At 47.4% G+C, this 18,371-nt stretch overlaps 1 protein-coding gene across 4 annotated transcripts in view; it reads left to right on the top strand.

The window, feature by feature from the left end:
* LOC126336277 (caskin-2) overlaps positions 1-18,371 on the top strand; it is a 942,083-nt gene that overhangs the window by 392,908 nt on the left and 530,804 nt on the right. The window contains exon 1 of one of the 4 annotated variants that reach the window (XM_049999787.1): positions 14,698-14,790. The exons of the other annotated variants lie outside the window; for them this stretch is intronic. The gene's annotated coding sequence lies outside the window, so the exon portion shown is untranslated. Of the gene's footprint in view, positions 1-14,697; positions 14,791-18,371 lie in introns of those variants that run through there. 4 annotated transcript variants of the gene reach the window in all.

Below are 18,371 nucleotides of genomic sequence, written 5' to 3'. Positions count from 1 at the left end.
GACGCCGGACCCGGGCTGCTCAACTCGCTGGTCTGAGGGAGGGCGGCCCACGGACGCCAGCGCCACGCTGCGGCGGCTGTGGTCGGGGCCGGCAGTGTCTGGGCCGCCGCCGGCGTGTCTTCTTTTATTACCGATCTTTTCTTTTAACTGTATTCCGTCCTGACCAACAGGATGCTGTCAATTAAAATAAACTACGCCATACATGTGAAAAATAACGATTTACGTAATTTGTGTAAATTTTTTAAATCATCATCGTGTTAGTGGTGCAATAGTTATCGGAATGTTGTGCGTGAGTCTGTGACGTGGAGCAGAACAGCAGGTTAAGTGCAGAACACTAGGATAATTTGTATATTTTTTATGTAAAATGCAGTACAAACGTTTAAGGGGGTGGCTGACAAAGAAGAATGCATCAGAAATGGCGTTCAGTCATGTGGAATTCGAGGAGTGTACCAGGAAATTTGGAATCAAAGGTGGTACAATAGTTTAAGGAAATGGGGTGGCATGGAAAACCACTTAACAGAAGGATAGGTTAACAGAAGAATAGGTTAAGTGCTGACAAAGGGCCAAACATGAGGTTAACACACCTGGATGATAGTGCCGAACATTAGGTTACGGAACACGTTTGCTCGGTGTAATTACTTCTTACGAGACCTACGTGTTTCCAAACAGCAGAGAATGATCAGCGAGAGAAATTCGACCCCCACAAACAGATTTTTTTATAAATAAACAATATACCTTTGAAATTTCCGTTATGAGGCCCTTCCTCTCCACCACCAGACCGCCATCTTGGATTACGTCACGGAAGGGACAACAGCACCCTCTGGTAATTACTGAGTAGTAGGTCAGCTGGACTTGGGACCCGAATGCGACCACAATGGATCACGGTAGTACTCAAATTGTTTAAATAAAGACCGGTGCATTTAAAATAAAGACTTATGTCCAGCACCGGTTGAGTCCTCCCCCTGCCATTTCCTAGGACAAAGTGGCGGTCGGATCACTTAGGTTAGTGGAGGTAGCCCTATTGACCTATTTCCTGCCATTTTCTTAGGTTAGGTGGGTTGCATTGTCCTGATGTAATTTGAAATTCCTGCCATTTGCTAGGGGAAGGGGGTTAGGTTAGCGAGGGTAGCCCAATTGCCCTATCTTCCCACCAAAATTCAAACTTCCTGCTAAAATCCACCATCTTCAATGATCTCATGGCTGTCATCTTGGATTACATAATTGTTTCGAAACTTTTGGGGTACCCTGTGGGGCATAATCTCCCTGGAGTGGAGGTGACGTGATCGCCGCCACCTCGGATGATTTCATCGTGATGGAACTTTTGGGTCAGCCTGTGCGGCATAATTGCCTTGCCCCAATACTCAACCAGTGTTATACCTGAATATTGTCTGCAGAATGTTAGCAGTATGGAAGTGGACGACTGATATGTCGTGCCTGGTGCTGCACCAACTGTGCTAATATAAACTATCTCATTGTTTTTCATGGGTTGTGAGCGAGGAAAAGACTTGTGAAGGTTTTAAATAATCCGTAAAAATTCATTGGAAATTTCTCATACAGGACATTTATAATCTGAATATTTTGCGTGCCGTCAATTATTCTGACTCAACACTTAAACATAGTTTCTAACTTTAACTTTTAACTTGAGATGCTATTTCGTGGTGAGTAGATTATGGCAGCTCTTTAAGTTTTTAAATTCGACGTGAATTGCTGAAAGTCAAAATGTTTGTTGCTGCTGCAAGCCAACTGGTATGCTGCAAATGGGATCGTAGCACCGTTTTAGCTGTATAGTGGTGCAGGCAGTGAAGCGCCTTGGAGGCTAAATGAGTAGCGTTTCGAGCTGACACGGAGGCTTCTACCGATAATCGTGCGTCCCGCATGCCTCTGCGCCACGCACCGACTGGTAACACTGCGGGAAATCGGAAAGACGTGTTGCCCTCGACAGTAAGCCCGGAGGTGTAAGTCAGCTTGTCTAGCAAACAGCCTACACCTCTATCGTATTTTTGTAATTTTCTTATATTTGTGGTACGTGAAGCTTAGATCCTAAATATACCTCTCTCGGAGCAGTTCGATGCAGCTGTCAAAAATATTCGAGAAAATCGACTTCCAGGTTTTCCGACCATTTTTAATATTCGCAACGAAGGTGGTGCTTTTTCTGCAAGCAGTGCAGCTCTGTGGCAGAGCGTGGCGGACCTGCGTCCGAATCTTGGCGGAATCAAATTATTAAACGTAGCGCTTGCTTTAGGAACATTTATGTGCCGCGTAAAATACAATAATAGAAAGAAAATTAATTTTTTTAATTATAAGGTCTTGATTAACTGTCTTTTGTAAAAGAAGAATTTTAGTTTGCAATGAAAACTGGAGATTTGTGTGGAACATGTAATTAGAAACAAGAAAACGTGCATTTGAAGCACTCTTTCTACGGGGTCAAACAATAAACTGTTCTCCCAACCAATTTCAGTAACAAGCGACAAACAAACAGTTATCTCTAACGGTAATGACAAGGGAAATGAGAAATTCGTCCCAACGCTTCACTTTAGATTTTGCTGTTTTTCACATTCTTGAGTGTAAACCACAGAACAAGCAAGTGTAACAATCAGAGAATTTTGCACTCTTAATATTTGCTATATAGCTTAAGAATTACTCAGTAAACAATAGGAATCTAAAATTATTCTTTTTAACAAACATATTTTTAAGAATTTAAACAATAAAGATCAACAGTTAATGAAGTCCCATTAACTTGAGCAAGGATCACCTTTTCAGTCTGTGAATGAAGTCCGTGGGTGACATAGGGACAAGCAGACGTACATGAAATGTTACACCATTAAGGACGATCATTAAGAATTATAACGGCAAATTAAAGAAAATTCATTTAATGCAATTAACATCAATAGCAAATAATTAAGTCACGTCTCAGCAACGTATCAAAACCAAATCTTCCTCAGTTCTATAACTATATTGGATCGTGGAATAGTACCGACACAGAAGCCTACATTTTAACAAATAGCAATTTGTCCAAACCTAGAACTATCTTTGTAGTGTACAATACGTAGGTTATCCAGAACTCTAATTCGCCTTTCTTGGGCATAACGGTGGAGTAGATAATTAACCTCTTATTTCATTCTCCTGGAACACTGAGCGGCAATAGACGCTCGGCCAACTCTTACCCCAGCGTGGCTCGGGAAAGAGGATGGCTCCACCAGGAGGAGGAAACATTTACCCGAACTGGAAAGGAAACTCGCCTAACACGAGCCACTAGGTTGGACGAAGACCAGTTGGCGATTTTTAATCATTAACCGAAGCTTGCTGGCCAGCGGACGAAAATTACAGAGGCAAAGGTAGATTTGTTTGTGCTCACAAGAATTGAAATTCCGCCGTAATATCAATACGGGACTTCGGAGCTGAGGAGAGCAAGTCAAGTACGGTCTCTACACAATAGGCCCAACATCTCAGACAGACCGAGAAACCAACATCAGTCGTGGCTAGGCGGATTAGCAAATATAAACTCTAGTATATGAGAGTGCAGGCTTTCTCGGCGGATTTCGATGATAAAACCTTCTCGGGTTGACAGCCGAGTCAAAACTCTAGCACTACCTTAAATAGAACACTTAAATGCCACGGGGTTTAAACTCCTTAACACAAGAATATATACATAATAACGACTAAAGTTAAATATGCCTACATACTAACACACAACAGATATTGGCGAACATTAAAATAACCTCGCATTTCAGACATCCATAAAATTAATTGGCTACAGTTCACCCTAACTCTCCGCCAGACAGTACAAGGGAAAGCAACGGCTTGCAGAAGGTCCACAGCCAAAAAAATTCTATTTCTTTTTTTGTTTCTTTACCACGTGTGCCTTAAGTCAGCATGGCGTTCCTTTTTTTCTTTCTTTACCACGCGTGCCTTAAGTCAGCATGGCGTTCTTTTTCTTTGTTTCTTTACCACGCGTGCCTTAAGTCAGCATGGCGCTCAAATGCACCATCATCCAAGGGGACAGTAACACACACGCAAGACAATTTCTGATCACAAACTCGAAGCAGAAAAACGTTGCCACACAGTTATTAATAGCTCCCACAACGCCGGGAGATTGGCCCCGGCAGACGACGGCCGTTGCAGAAACTAGATGAAAAATCTTACTTTCAGTGACGACACCACCTTCTGGAGGTTACTGGCAGCCTCAGACGGACTTCATAGCTTTCCCAGCCCGTGAACGGAAACTAAACGTCTTGTGTCCTCACGCCCCGGGTTTTCGGGCCCATCCAGACTAGCATAGAGGGACCGGGTGTCTTGCTGCAGAACGGTCGTGCAGGGCCAAACACTCGTCTCGGCTACCTCCTTCGCCCCCGGCACGGCACACAGCGCCTCCTCCCAGCGGCCGCGCTAGCGCGCTAGCAGCACGCTCGCGGAGGCTCCGCAACGCCCTCTAGGAAAGCGGGCAAACTCCAAACAGGAGTAAACCGAGGGAAGAACAGGAACCGTGGCAAACGACACGGTTCAGCATTGTTCAGAGAAATGTTAATCAGTAGTATTACTTTGTGTACATTTCATTAATTTTATATGTAAATGACGTATGTATTCGAACAGAGAAAAAAAAACAAAAAAACAAAAGACACTAATGACCGAAACGAGATTCGACGTAGCGATTACCAGGATCGTGCGTCTTACGTATCCTACGCTTCAGGGAAATGCTCGTAGAAGGGCACCTTCGTTTGGAATTGGTTCCATCTAGAATCGAACCCGGACCCCCTCATACCACGAGCACGCACTCTGGCACAGACCAATAGTACTCGAAAATTATGTTCCTTACTTTAGAATATTAAACACAGTTGGAAAATTTCGAAGTAGATATTTTAGGGAACTTTTGAGAGTTGCGTCGAACTGGTTTTTGGAGAGGTGTATTCGAGTTGTGTACTTGACGTGAAACACACATAAAGCAGTAGAAGAGTGTGCCAGCGGTGCGACAGGAGGCGCAGTGAGCCCAGAGTACGCAGACCGCGGTGGTTTCTGCAACAGGCGGCCCGTGCGTGCTCCCGCCTGCCGGTCAGAAAGCCGGAGCAGCTGCGCCGCTTCTCGCTGGAAGCCGTAGGTGAGAGCAGCGTTAGAGTCTTCGTCTGGGGTTCCATTGTTCGAAACTACAAAACTTTCCAGAGCTGACTGTTGCCGGCAATGTAACACTACGCGCACGGCAAATCTGCGTGTCCTACATATAGCGGTGTTTTACGTAGCTTCCGGCAGCCTCACCGCAAATAGTAAGCACTCGATGATTGTAGTGAAGTTAGTTGACGACGTCGAGAAGCTAAACGCTTCGTCGCAAATTTGTCCATTGCAGACAGGGGCCCTGTATACTTGGGGAACAGGCAGGCTGTAAAGATTGAACTCTCGAGTGCAGCGAGTGGTTGTAAAGGGCCGGTCGGTCTCAGCACACGTGGCTGAGAAGAGAACGCTGGAGAAGGGCTGGAGAGGTGGTGACTGCTTCCGTCGGCGCATCAGCTACTAACGCCAGTAAGCGAGCGGCTGCTGCCCCTGGCCGCTCCCCGCTGCTGTGCGTGCTCCGGCTTAAAAATTGTACCTGCCGACCAACTCGGCGTGTCGCAACGCGCCACTTTCAATTAACAATACGCTCGAGTTTCTTGAAACGGCATACTCAGGTAGGTAGTCTATTCGAGAAGTACCCAGGATACGGGACAAGTAGAGACAGAGATGGGGGCGCGGTGTGCTGTATGACTACTAAATAGCTTTGAGCTTTCAAAACAGACAGCCTCGGCTACACGTGCTGTCAGACAGTGTCCGGCACTCCGTTACGTGTTCTGGATTTGTTCAGACGCCTCGAGACCGCGTTCCGAAAAAACGGGTACTCGGAAAGGCAGATTAGACGCGCTCTTTGTCCCACCACCACAGCACAACCTGTGGAGACGGATGAAGTCACGGAAGAAGAGGTAGCCACTGCCTTTATTGCTTACAATGGCGCACTATCGGAGAAAATCGGCCGTATATTAAAGAAACACCGTCTTCTGCCCGCCCAATAAAACACGGGCATGACTGGGAAGTCTGAAAGATGACCTCGGTTTGAGGAAGGCATATGCCAAATTCCCTGTGAGTGTGGGAAGACGTAAATCGGACAAACAGTACGCACCATCGAAGATCGTTGCCGAGAACATGGAAGGCAGACTCGACTGAAACATCCAAATAAGTCGGCGGTAGCAGAGCACTGCTTGTCCGAGACACGAGATGGTTTATGGGCGCACCAAGACCCTGGCTCGGACCTCTAAATATTGGGACAGCGTTGTAAGGGAGGCTATCGAAATTCGCACCAGGGAAGACCTTATCAACCGACATTGCGGGGCTCGGGACCCGGCACTGAATGTAATTAAGAAGACTCTCGGCAAGAAGTACGAACTGGCGACCAGGGCGGACGCAGCAAGCACATCGACGCTACGACAGACTCCGACGCCCACGTCTTGGCGACCGCCGGCGGGCGGGCGCGGACGGCGAAGAGAGCGGCCCGCGGGGGGAGGAGAGGAGATTCAAAGTGGCCGCCCGCCCTCAGGAGCTCAGTTCGTCAGCGCACCTGACGATGGCGACGTGTCTGGTCACTATGAACCGGCAGTATATCCGTCAACTGTTCGAGCAACTGAGGAGCTGTTAAGGAACCTCATGCACTTGTGGTTATATCGTGCTGTCATCACTAGTGTGTGTCGTCATTCATTTGTTTATTTTCAGTTGCCAGCACGTAAACAAAAAGAGGATTCGAAACCTCTCCTCGAAGCAATAAAAGCACATTTTAAATTGTCGTCGAAAACGTGAAAGAGGTGCAGAGGCGACGGTGGGTAGTATTATGTATGCAGTTGTGTTCTCTGGCTATAAAAGTTGAGAAGTAATTTGCTCCGTGATGTCTGCTGTAAGTGGACCTGGTGTCCGGGAGTCCCGTTCCTGCGTGTCGGATCCCATTGTCAAACAAGTTCTGCGGGCAGGGAGCGCGGATGCAGAGGACGTCAGGCGGTTCCCCCGTACCGCGGCTAGCACTACTTTGCTACTGGACAGTGTTGTGCTAAAGTAACTGCCCGTGGGAGGCAAGTGTCGGGGGAGCGATTCGGATCAGTGAGCCACCGCTGCTGTCTGCAGACCTCGAACTCCCTTACTGACGTCTCTCGACTGTTCAGTGCCCTGGCGACGATAACTTGTCTCTACTAGTCTCAACTTGTGAGTGTGCATCAGATTTTCTCTTCGAGATATCTGATAAAACGGTGTACATTTGCCGACGCGCTAAATTTACTTGCGTGCGTGATGAGTGACACCTACTGTTCAGTGTTGGCAGCTGATTCCGTAGTCCGGCGTTTAAGATGTCAAACCTGGTAACCGTTCACTCACATCTCTCTCCCTCTCTCTGTCATTCGAAGACATGTAGCAAGTGTTGCTGAAACTGTGCGGCTTCTGACTTTAATTGCCGAATACGTTTTAGCGATAAAATGATTGTCTCGTAATTCTCCGGCGACGGGCAACGAGTACAAACACTCGCGTGCGCTGTGTTTAGGCCCAGAAAGCGATTGCAGTCTGTATGGCACTTTTACCTTCCCATGTTTTTGCTGCATTAGCGCTTAATTTCCTGGAGGCTAACGAGCTGGCGCCGCAGTTACGCTCTAGATGACGCCACACCGCCTTACGAGGCGACCCTCTGCGTTCTCCCCTTCACTGCACGCTACGCCTGCCCGCGGGCGTGGTTGCTTTTCAACTGTGGTCCTATAGGAGGCATTTAATTACATTCGAGCATGAGATATTTTCGAGTGGACGGCGGTACGCGCAGGTAGCAAGTGTGAGGCAGCGGTAGCAGTGGCCAGGGGCGACGTGAGTGTGGGCGGCGGGGGCGGCGGAGCGCGCTCCCTGTGCCCGGGTGCGTGGCGCGACGCACTCTCCTGTTTTACGAGCGGCGGCCGGCGCGTTTGTTTGTCAGCGCTGCCACCGTCGCCGTTTGTTTCCCCAGCTGCAGCCCCACGGGGCTGAATTTACGGGCTCGTTTAACGGCGGCAGCGCCTTTCGTGTTTCGGAAACACGTGAGCCGGCGCGACGGCCGTGCCGAGAGGCGGGCGGGATTGGCAGGCCGCGGCCGGCGTGTCTCCGTAGCCCGGTCGCCTCTGCCCCCTGGCTGTGGCGCCGCCGCCTCCCCACACGCCAGCCCAGGTACTCTCCACTGGACGTTTCCACTGAGCGATTAGTTACGCTTGTCCAAAGGTAGAGATGTTTATCCATAGTAATAACGAATCAAACCCCGCCCCATCTGTTCAACTTCTTGCGGTTATGTCCGTTGTATATGCTGTCGGACCAACTCAGGACAGAAAAGTGAGGAGATCTGCATTTCAGGTTCATTTGAGTGTCCTCTGGAACTGACCGATACTACATCCCGTCTCAATCTTCGGATCGACGCGTGTGGACAACACACGACAGCGCTCTCGTACAAGTTCTCGATTCTCAGTTGTGTATCTGTACGACATAATGTGAACCATCATCGAAAGTATCCGACGGCTTCATATCACACTGGAGACTCTTTACATTACGTACGGCGAGTTACTCAATTTTTCGGGCATCCGACTAATAACGAACACCTAGGCGGCGACGAAAGAATCAACTTTTTTACCGGTTTCCTTAAAACCTCGAGAAAAGGACTGCAATGCGGCCGAAACACTTTAATGTCAAAAACTGAATTTTTGTATTTTTGTGTACAAAGTAAAATGTTATCTCAAAAACCGAACTTTAGAAGTGGACGTAGGCTTCTTCACGTACGTATAATTATTTTTTGTATAGGCAGAGCAGGCACGGCGGGTGCCCACTGCTAGCGACGACGGGTGCAGCTTTTTAATTGTTGACCTGATTGCAGTTAGTGGGTGGAGAGCAGCTGGCTCCACCCCCCGACCCTGCCAGGGACTTTGATGCGCCCAGCCGCGACGAATGAGCGGGAGGGGGGGGGGGGACGCTTGTCGGTAAGTAATTCCCTTATAGCCGTGAATGCCCCGCGCAGTATTCGCGCACTGTGCGATTCGGGCGCGAGTGGCCGCCTACCCTCTGCAGTGGCTGTACCAACTCATCCAACAGAATGAACATCGTAATAATTTTTCTCCTAAAAAAATCACACATACCGAGTGAAATCTACGACAGTGCTGCCGCTTAAGGAGAGCGCTTCTCGTATCAAACAATGGAATTACAGATAATGTAAGAGACGAATGCTGGCATAACACCTTCAGCAAACCGACGACCAATTTCTTCTCGTCTGGATGCTAAGCTGAACTAACGCTGTCACGGCCATGTTTAACTCAGACCGTGCTGCCGGTTAGAGTAGCCCTGATCTGTCGATGACCGGCATATTCTGCAACGACGACAGATATTTTTTTTTTAAAATAAGTACGTTTGGCTAGCCCTTGGCTCTTAACCAGAAATAAATACACGGCCCGACCGGAGGATCAGCAATTGCGGGCTCGACATGAAAACTTCCGTTATGTCTCCCGTTCTCTGCTTTTACGCGGTATCTAGAGACAGACACGTCCACATAAAGTCTGCACAATTACCACATTTCATTTTGCAGACTATGCTGGGACGAAATTATCTTATCAAAGTATCTTACTGCGACATATATACGATGTGTGTGCAACGTATGTGTGACGTTGTTTTGGTGTATATGCCTGCGTTGTGCGTGCATGAGTGAGTGTGGAAGGTTGCAACTGCACTGGATTAGGCGCTCTTCCGACTGCGACGGTTGTCGCCGTGACTGTGCAACAGCGTATTGGAAGGAGCACAGGCGAGTCCCTACGTCGTGCAACGAATCCGTACTGAGCACAGCCGTGCAGAAGTAGTATGAGCAGCGCAAGGTGTCGAGTGCCCGGCAGCAGCTGGTCACGTGGCGAGCAGTGAGTCCACGTCGCTATCTACCTGTGGCGTATATGTGGCGGAATTGTTGTGCATAAGTCGGCGAAATATTTTACAGAGTGGGTCAAGACATGTAGTTAACGGCGGGCAGCTAACTGTTTACATACCTCACGTCTTTTTCTCCATTTACACAATAGACAGACGCACATACATCACATAAAGAGATCAGTGATGACTGGCACATCCGCATTTCGGCATATACAGTCAATTTCACCAGTTTTCAGATTTTACTTCCTACCAATTTGTCTATTTTAAACCCAATACCACCAGTTTTCTGATCTGGAACCACCAACTGACACTTAGCAGATAATGCTATTACATCATTATTTTATACTGTCAAAGCATCGAAGCTCGCCATTTTTTTTTTTCTCTGCTGATGTTATGCAGGTATGTGCTACATGTCAGAGGTCGACACTGCGCTGAGCTGATGCACCTCAGACACCGTTGCGACGTCTGTGGGATGCACGGGTGAAGATGTCTCGAGGCCCGTGTGATGTCGGCAGATCGTTAGGATGCATTTTGGGCAAAAAGTTAGACTGTTATAAGAAATATTGGAGCAGTTTGCTCGAAAGCAATGGGGGGCCCCCTTACTCCTTGAAGCACAGACAGCAGAGAAATTACCGCGTGCACGCAATCGATGAATAAAAATTAAAATTGCTCGACGGCGGAAGGGGGATAATCTTGCACGACACTGGTGCCCTGAGGCCATTCGCATTTCGGCAGAAATACCTGACGCCATTGGCCACAGGGGGAAGCAGTAGAGTGATGGACGGAACTGTGGCACTAATGTCATCGCCGGAGTGCCGGGTACTGACATCCGCTGCTATGGGAAATGATGACGCGGAAGTCGGCAGTTTCTAGACTACCAACACTGATGCTAACGATTTCCCCACAATGCCCACTAATCAATTAAAACTATAAATACGGTTCGCCAGCATAGCGAGACAGAGTTGACCTCAGCACACCACTAGCCGGAACGTGTGTCCCCCTCACGCAATTCCCAGCCACTCTTCCCCACTTGGTGGTCACGCGGTTCTAGGCGCTCAGTCCGGAACCGCGCGACTGCTACGGTCGCAGGTTCGAATCCTGCCTGGGGCATGGATGTGTCTGATGTCCTTAGGTTAGGTTTAATTAGTTCTAAGTTCTAGGGGACAGATGACCACAGATGTTAAATCCCATAGTGCTCAGAACCATTTGAACTCTTCCCCCTCCCTTCCTGTGTCATAATCCAACATGGCGGCCCAGAGAAAAAATAGTGGGAAATTCGCTCAGTCTGTGTCTGGGAGCAATTTCTGATGACGCTTAGTATAGTGCGCCTAAGACATTGTTTCAACAACTTGTTTAAACAATTTAGATGATAGTAAACAGGCCTGGTACTTAGATTTATTCCAGTAGCGATAGGAACCGTGTAATTACTCTGTTGCAGATCAGACGACTGATCTCACCACCCGCCGGGATGCAGCACGTGTCAGATACCGAGCCCCCCCCCCCCCCCCCCCCCCCCACACCGGCCAGCGGCCACAGAGCTGTCACACGCGGAATCACCTCCCCGGCGAATTTTCTTTCTTTGAGACACACAGATACCTCTGACCACTGAACACGAATTGCTTCAGCAGTTATTAAATCCAGTTTTTGACTGATGTGAGGAATATTGTCATACACATATCTTGTAGATGTCACAAAACTTTGCAAATGCTGCTGCTTTAATAGATGTACCACAGAAAACGTTAACGAATCAGTTCGCTTTACAAGCTGAGCATACACTACAAAACTACCACTCCAAACACACTGGCACGCTGAGCACTGTGAGAGCTGTAGTTGAGGTTGCGACCGCCTCCAGGGTCTGCAATTACATGAATATTTACTTTCTAAGCTATGTCAATGAGAAACACATCATCAGTTGCATATTATTTTACCGATCCAGAATCTGATATCAGATGCAATATCCGACTTCACACACCAAAACGACGATATTTGGAAGTCGAAATAAAAATCTCTGTAACTCTAAAAAGGACGCTCACGACTTGTCGAGTTTTAGCTCTTTGTCTGAAGGCCCTGCCAGAGAGAGAGAAACTTCTGCTGTGGTGTTCATCACTTTTATGAAACGCTGAGTGGGCTTATCTCTGCTGCTGTAATAAAGAAAGTTAAGGCTCTTAGTTCTTATCTTCCTTACTTTTTGAAGCACACTAAGGTCTAAGCACAGAAAGGAAAATCAGAACACTTACATGAATAACAGTTCGTGATATATTTCTAAACCCGCAACAGATCATGGAAAAAAATACAAACAGAATTGGAAGCACTGTCCTACAGACGAGCCGGTTCCATGAGTTTTCAATGTCCTGTAACTGCAGGTCTGGAAAAGCTCTAAAGCCACAGTGGCACGTGGGGGACGGCGCCCCATCTGTCTCCAACAGAGGACGCTGGTCTGCTTGGGCTGGTCTCTGAACACTCTTGCAAAGCAGACATCACGTGACTCTCAGACGTCAGGAACTCTATTTAGATACCTTGTCCCTGTTTAGTTCGAACCAGTCTTTAGAGGCTCCTGCGTTCCACACAAAGGATGTCTTGTTACTCTCTGACATCATTGAGCTTCCTGTGGATGGAGCATTCCGTTTGGTTCTTGCTTAATTTACAGGCCAAATTGCTGCTCATGGTGTGGGAGCAATGTCCACCAGTTTCTGCAGATGGACAAATTGCTAGAATTTTAGCCGCACTATATTTTGTACAGATCGAAAAACATACAGCAGTCATGTTACACTGACAGTACACCCTGCGAAAGTGGTCTACAGCTCACGAAATACGGAAACTCTCGCCAAAGACCCTTTCTCAGTTATACTGGTCTGCTACTGACGAGGAAATCTTGAATTTTTCGGCGGGAAACCGATCTCCATCCAGGCTATATCACCAGAAACATTTGTACCGCCATACCATATTGATGTAGTAAACACAATTCGTGTCCTGCAGCATAAAAAATCATAACTCTTGCTTCCTGCTTATAGCTGTCGATCACCAGACTCACCTACATATACTGCAAAGACTGATGGATGCCAGAAGCTCTCCTCCAGGTTCGCAGGAGGGTTTCTGTAAAGCTTGGAACGTAGGAGATGAGATACTGGCAGAATTAAAGCTGTGAGGAGGGGGCGTGAGTCGCGATTGGGTAGCTCAGTTGGTAGAGCACTTGCCCGCAAATGGCAAAGGTCCCGAGTTCGAGTCTCGGTCCGGCACAGTTTTAATCAGCCAGGAAGTTTCATATCAGCGCACACTCCGCTGCAGAGAGAAAACCTCATTCTGAATAATGAAAACTATGTTCACCTACATGACCATTTGTATTGTTAGTTTGTAAAAAAAGAAGTAATCCAGTAAATTTGTTGTGAAATTGCGGTAATTAAGATTTATCACGAAATTAGATTACTATTATAATTACCTATCTATGTCACGAAATTACATACTTTTTTTCGTTTCGAAGATTCCGCTATATTTTATTCAGTAGCACTATTTAAATAAGAAATGCAGTCTAAAACCGTTGTATTACGTCCAATCCCTAACGGGTAAGTATTCATAAAAGGTTAATTTCATAAACATCAGAAGTAATTAGCAGAATAACAAATGTATCACAAATATATCTCCCTTTACCCTATACAGTCTGGACCGGAGACCTTGGCTTTATCAAGTTATTTAAGCTGCTTTGCTACACCGAGGATATCTACCTCTATGTTTCTCATCTTGGCAGTTGTTCTTGATTGGAATTCAGGAATATTTACTTCGTCTTCGTTGGTGAAGGAGGTTCGGAAAACCGAGTTTAATAACTCTGCTTCAGTGGCACTGTCATCAGTGACTTCACCGTTGTTACCGCGCAGTAAAGGTATTGATTGCGTTTTGTCACTGGTGTGCTTTATGTATGACCAGATTCTCTTTTGGTCATCTGCCTGATTCCGAGACACAGAGTTTCGTTGTTTAAATTTGTCATGCTTTTTTCATTGATTCTGCAACAGCGATCTGACGCTTTTCGTATACCATTGGGGATCAGTACCATCACTTATTAATTTATGAGGTATATATCTCTGAATTGCAGTCGATACCGTCACTTTGAAATCATTCCACATCTTTCCTACGCTTACATGCTCAGATAAGAAAGTGTGCAAACTATCTGTTAAAAAGGGATGAGAGCATTTGTATCAGCTTTCTTTATTAGCTGTTTAATGCTCGCGCCAATGCTGCTTCACTTTCAGAAGTTGCCCTGCAACGGTTGTCGAATGACACAGATCGTTACTCGAAAATCACCGACCCTCGAAGTTAGTCTAGTGTCGTCTGCCCGCCACACGTTTAAGAGGATAACAGAATCAGGCCGAACAAAAGTCCCTCCCCATCGAACCTAAAACTGGCCATCTTTCGCTGCATCAGAAGTGGGCAGGACTGGCACAGAGGCGTAACAAGGCAGTCGAGTGCTACAGGCCGGGCGTACCACTCACACGGCGTGCGGCTCTCTTCAGTCACGTGCCGTGTTTGTGCCAGGCTTGCACAAAAGCTTGTGCATACATCTAGTACTGTGTTCCGTTTATACATTTGATGTGATGAGTGACTTTTTGTAGACTTGACAAAAACGAAGAAGCATTTTGGAACAGGAAAAATGGTGGTCAGACATCTGGTGTGACAAAACAATTTGCGAGTGTGGCCACAAGGTGCTCTCCAATCGACCGGTACGCGGAACTGGGCGTCGCCGGCATCTGCGCAGATAAAGGCGTCAGATAAGCAGTGCAAGCTGAGCCACCTGTCGCTCAGTGCTGCCAACGTTGCGAGGTGAGTGGCAGCGCAGCAATCGGGTCGGCGCGCCGCGGCGCACGCTCCCCGGCTGCAGAGCCGGTCGCAGCCCGTGTGAGTACTTTCGCAGATCACATTTTTACATATAGCGTGCCTAAGAATGAAAAATGAGGGAGCTACCAAAGTCGTGTAATTTGAAAGAACGCGCTCACATCGTCTCGTTTGCCTACGTTCGTCGGCTGTTAGGGTGCCGGAGATCCGTAGGGTTGATGGGTTGTTTGGGGAAGGAGACCAGACAGCACGGTCATCAGTCTTATCGGATTAGGGAAGGCTGCGGAAGGAAGTCGGCCGTGCCCTTTCGTGGGAACCGTCCCGGCATTAGCCTGGAGCGGTTTAGGGAAATCACGGGAAACCTACATCGGGATTGTTCGACACGGAATTGAACCGTCGTCCTCCCTGAGCCGCGCGCTCGTTACTGGCGCGCCAGTTTCTTGGATGTCCATTATCGATCCTTCGATGTTTCTTATCTTTGCTTGCCTCGTTGTTTTCCGCATTCGGAGGAGAGTGGCAGTTGACGTTTGCTCGGGCTACCTGCTGAGGCGCCGCGAGGTACGAGGTCGAAGCAACCGCATATGTGTCGAGTTGGTTGTACGCGGTCTGCGGTTCAGCATGGAGGATATGTGCTGGCTCCCTGCTTGTCTGCTTTCCTGATTTGCTCGCCGTGCCTTCCAACCACCTAGCTTGGGTTGCTGCCTGGTGTATCCTACACGAGCCATATCGGAGGTCCAGCAGAAGTTAAGCAGCTTTGTGTTTCCTTAAGGAATAGGAGCAAATGTATAAGACCTTTTGTAGCCAATTTTGGTGGCCTCTTAAGTATGGCCTTCGCGTTACACTGCGTTTGGGGAGAGCTAATTATTTTAAATTTAAATAGTTGGGGATTCCTGTCCTTTAAAACCTTTTGGAGGTTTTATTTGAATTTTCTTTCTGGGGGTTCCTTTCTTGTGCTTGGTTAAATGTTTACTTGTGTAGCAGGAAGTGACTCCTGGTTAAAACTCGGAGAAGGTGTTTGATGTTATGGCCGCTTCCGGCATTTGTCTTTTAAATTAAGTGTTGTCATCTTTTCGAGCGACCTGGTGTCACTCCTCGTTAATTAATGCTGGTTTATGTGTACTTAATTTTGAATTGACCATTTGAACTAATATTTTGGAGCGCACTATAGCACTAAGGCAACCTCATTGTATACCACCTTGTGCCCCGGTCTAGTACCTTAATTTTCAATGGCACGAGTTAGCTCCACTACCGGTTTTACTGAGGTGCTACCTTCAAAATCTTGTCTCGTATAAGTTTGCCCCATGTGTGTCTGGTAACACAGAGATGAGCTTTTGTGTGACTTCGGTGATAGTCAGTTAATGGAATCTTCATTTTGGCATGGCTTCCACTGAGGAGTTTGAGTGGAGCGTAGTGTGTTTGACTTGTTATTCATTTAATTACTGTAAGTTTGTTTATTTAATGTGGAGCAAGACATTTAAAAACTATCGGTATTAACTCCCCTAGTTGCGGGGTGTTGCTAATTCGTTCCAAATGGCCTACTACTTATTCAGTGGCATGGCTGTTGATTAGTTGGTTACTGTGAGTACAAATTCACGCTATTTATTTGTTACCGAAATTGTTGAAGTGTCTGTGTCGTGATTCAATCACTAGATACGTGTTTGAGCTACATTGGTATAAACCTTACATTGCTTCCTTAAAATTCGTTACCAGCAGAAACCCTTAAGACAACTATGTTTTGTCACTGCTTGTGTTAACTTTTACTGGGAACAATATTTCATGTAGTTGTGTATTTCTCTGATGTAATACACGAGTAAAAAAGCAAAGGGGCCTGGTCCTTCCCGTTAAGTCCGGTTTGTAACACGTATCACTCTCGAATGCGAGTCCAGTGTGCTAGAACTGCGTCACATCGCTCCTTGTTAGGGTGCCATCAGATTTCCTACACTCTTGTAAAAGCGTGCTAACCGTTTGGAAGTTACCAAATGTGAACTACGGCAAGTGCGAGACAGATACGTTAAAGGCCGGCCGATGTGGCCGAGCGGTTCTAGGCGATACAGTCTGCAACCGCGCGACCGCTACGGTCGCAGATTCGAATCCTGCCTCGGACACGGGTGTGTGTGATGTCCTTAGGTTAGTTAGGTTTAAGTAGTTCTAAGTTCTAGGAGACTGATGAGCTCAGCAGTTTAGTCCCATAGTGCTCAGAGCCATTTGAACCCTTTTTGAACACGTTAAAGACACCAAAGTCTACAGGTGGAAAGCTCATTTAGTGGAAGCTATTTGGCCACGCGTTCTACTACGGTTTGCTCCTAGCTCTCAGACTCGTGTCTGAATGTCCCGCTTTCTTGTTTCGAGAGGCCGCCACTAACTGTAAGTAAGCGTGTCTCGTCGACAGTCTCGGGCTCGCTTGTCTCGTCGGTTTGTTTTCCTCGGCGTCGCATATCCGGCGCTACAGAAGTGTCCGGCACTCGGCCGTTGTTGACGGAAGGGGAACTGCTGCGTATATTGTAGTTTCCGTCCCGCTGTGGCAGAAGGCCGCCAGATGCTGTGCTGTAGGCAGGCAGCTAGCTGCTCTCTCTCGCCAGCGGTTCCTCCTGCTGCGCGTAGCCTGTGCCCCGCCACGGTACGGTAGTGCGTACTGTACTAGGCCAGTTGGAGTCTAGATCTCGTGGTGGAGACACTACCTGCAAAATAAAGACTCATGCCCAGCACAGGCAGAGTCGTTTTCCCGCCATTTCCATCTGTCGTCATGGATTGTGTCACGAAATGGATGACAGTGTTTTATGAGTGGACTGCATGTCTATAGGCTGTGCAATGTGTTATTTTGACAGTTCACAATGAGCAAGCACACTTGTAGAGCATTATACGTGGGTTATGTAAGAGTAGTTTGCAGGTCTGTATGCTGTGTGGCATCTCAGAACGTGTATTCTGTATCACTGTGATAAATAAACTCCACCTCTAAATAAATTGTTCCAAAATAAATAAAGTACACTACTTCCTCTCCCCACCAGCCCAGAGCAGGCCGAGTTCTTTTGCACCAACCCTTAGGAGGAGGTGGCGGTCGGGCGACTTAGATTAGTGGAGGTAGTCCAAGTGTCCTTTATTTCATGCCATTTTCTTAGAAGAGATACAGTAATTCACCTTTCTTTACCACCAAAATTCAAACTTGGCGCCAGTTCCTAGGAAGAGGTGGCGGTCAGGGTGACTTAGGTCTGTGCAGATAGGCTGAGTGACGTATCTTCCCGCGATTTTCTTGGGTTATTAGAGATAACCGCGGTGTGGTGCTTTATCCTGTCGGAATTTGAACTTCCCGCCATTTTTCTAGGGGAGGTTAGGGGGCGTGACACTGTCCCACCAAAAGCCGCCATCTTGGATAACGGTACTTGCGTCATCAGCTGACGTCACGGTCACCATCTTGGATGTCATCATGCGATGTTGCCAAGTCTACACCCCGTCATTTTGGATAACGTCATCGCCGCCATCTTGGATACAGTGGCAACAATGCAGAATGTGCGAGAACGCAGGTAGTCCCAATACTCACCTGTGATTCATTCAGTACTTTGAAAGTAGGCTTCTAGAGCGGAGCGGGACCGCTCGACACGGATTTGGTTCTCCCCTTTCACTTTCGCTCCTAGGACAGTATTTGGTGT

Source organism: Schistocerca gregaria, chromosome 2 (genome assembly GCF_023897955.1).
Source record: "Schistocerca gregaria isolate iqSchGreg1 chromosome 2, iqSchGreg1.2, whole genome shotgun sequence".
NCBI lineage: Eukaryota > Metazoa > Arthropoda > Insecta > Orthoptera > Acrididae > Schistocerca > Schistocerca gregaria.
The sequence above is the reverse complement of the archived record's forward strand: the minus strand, read 5'-3'. Positions and strand labels throughout refer to the sequence as shown.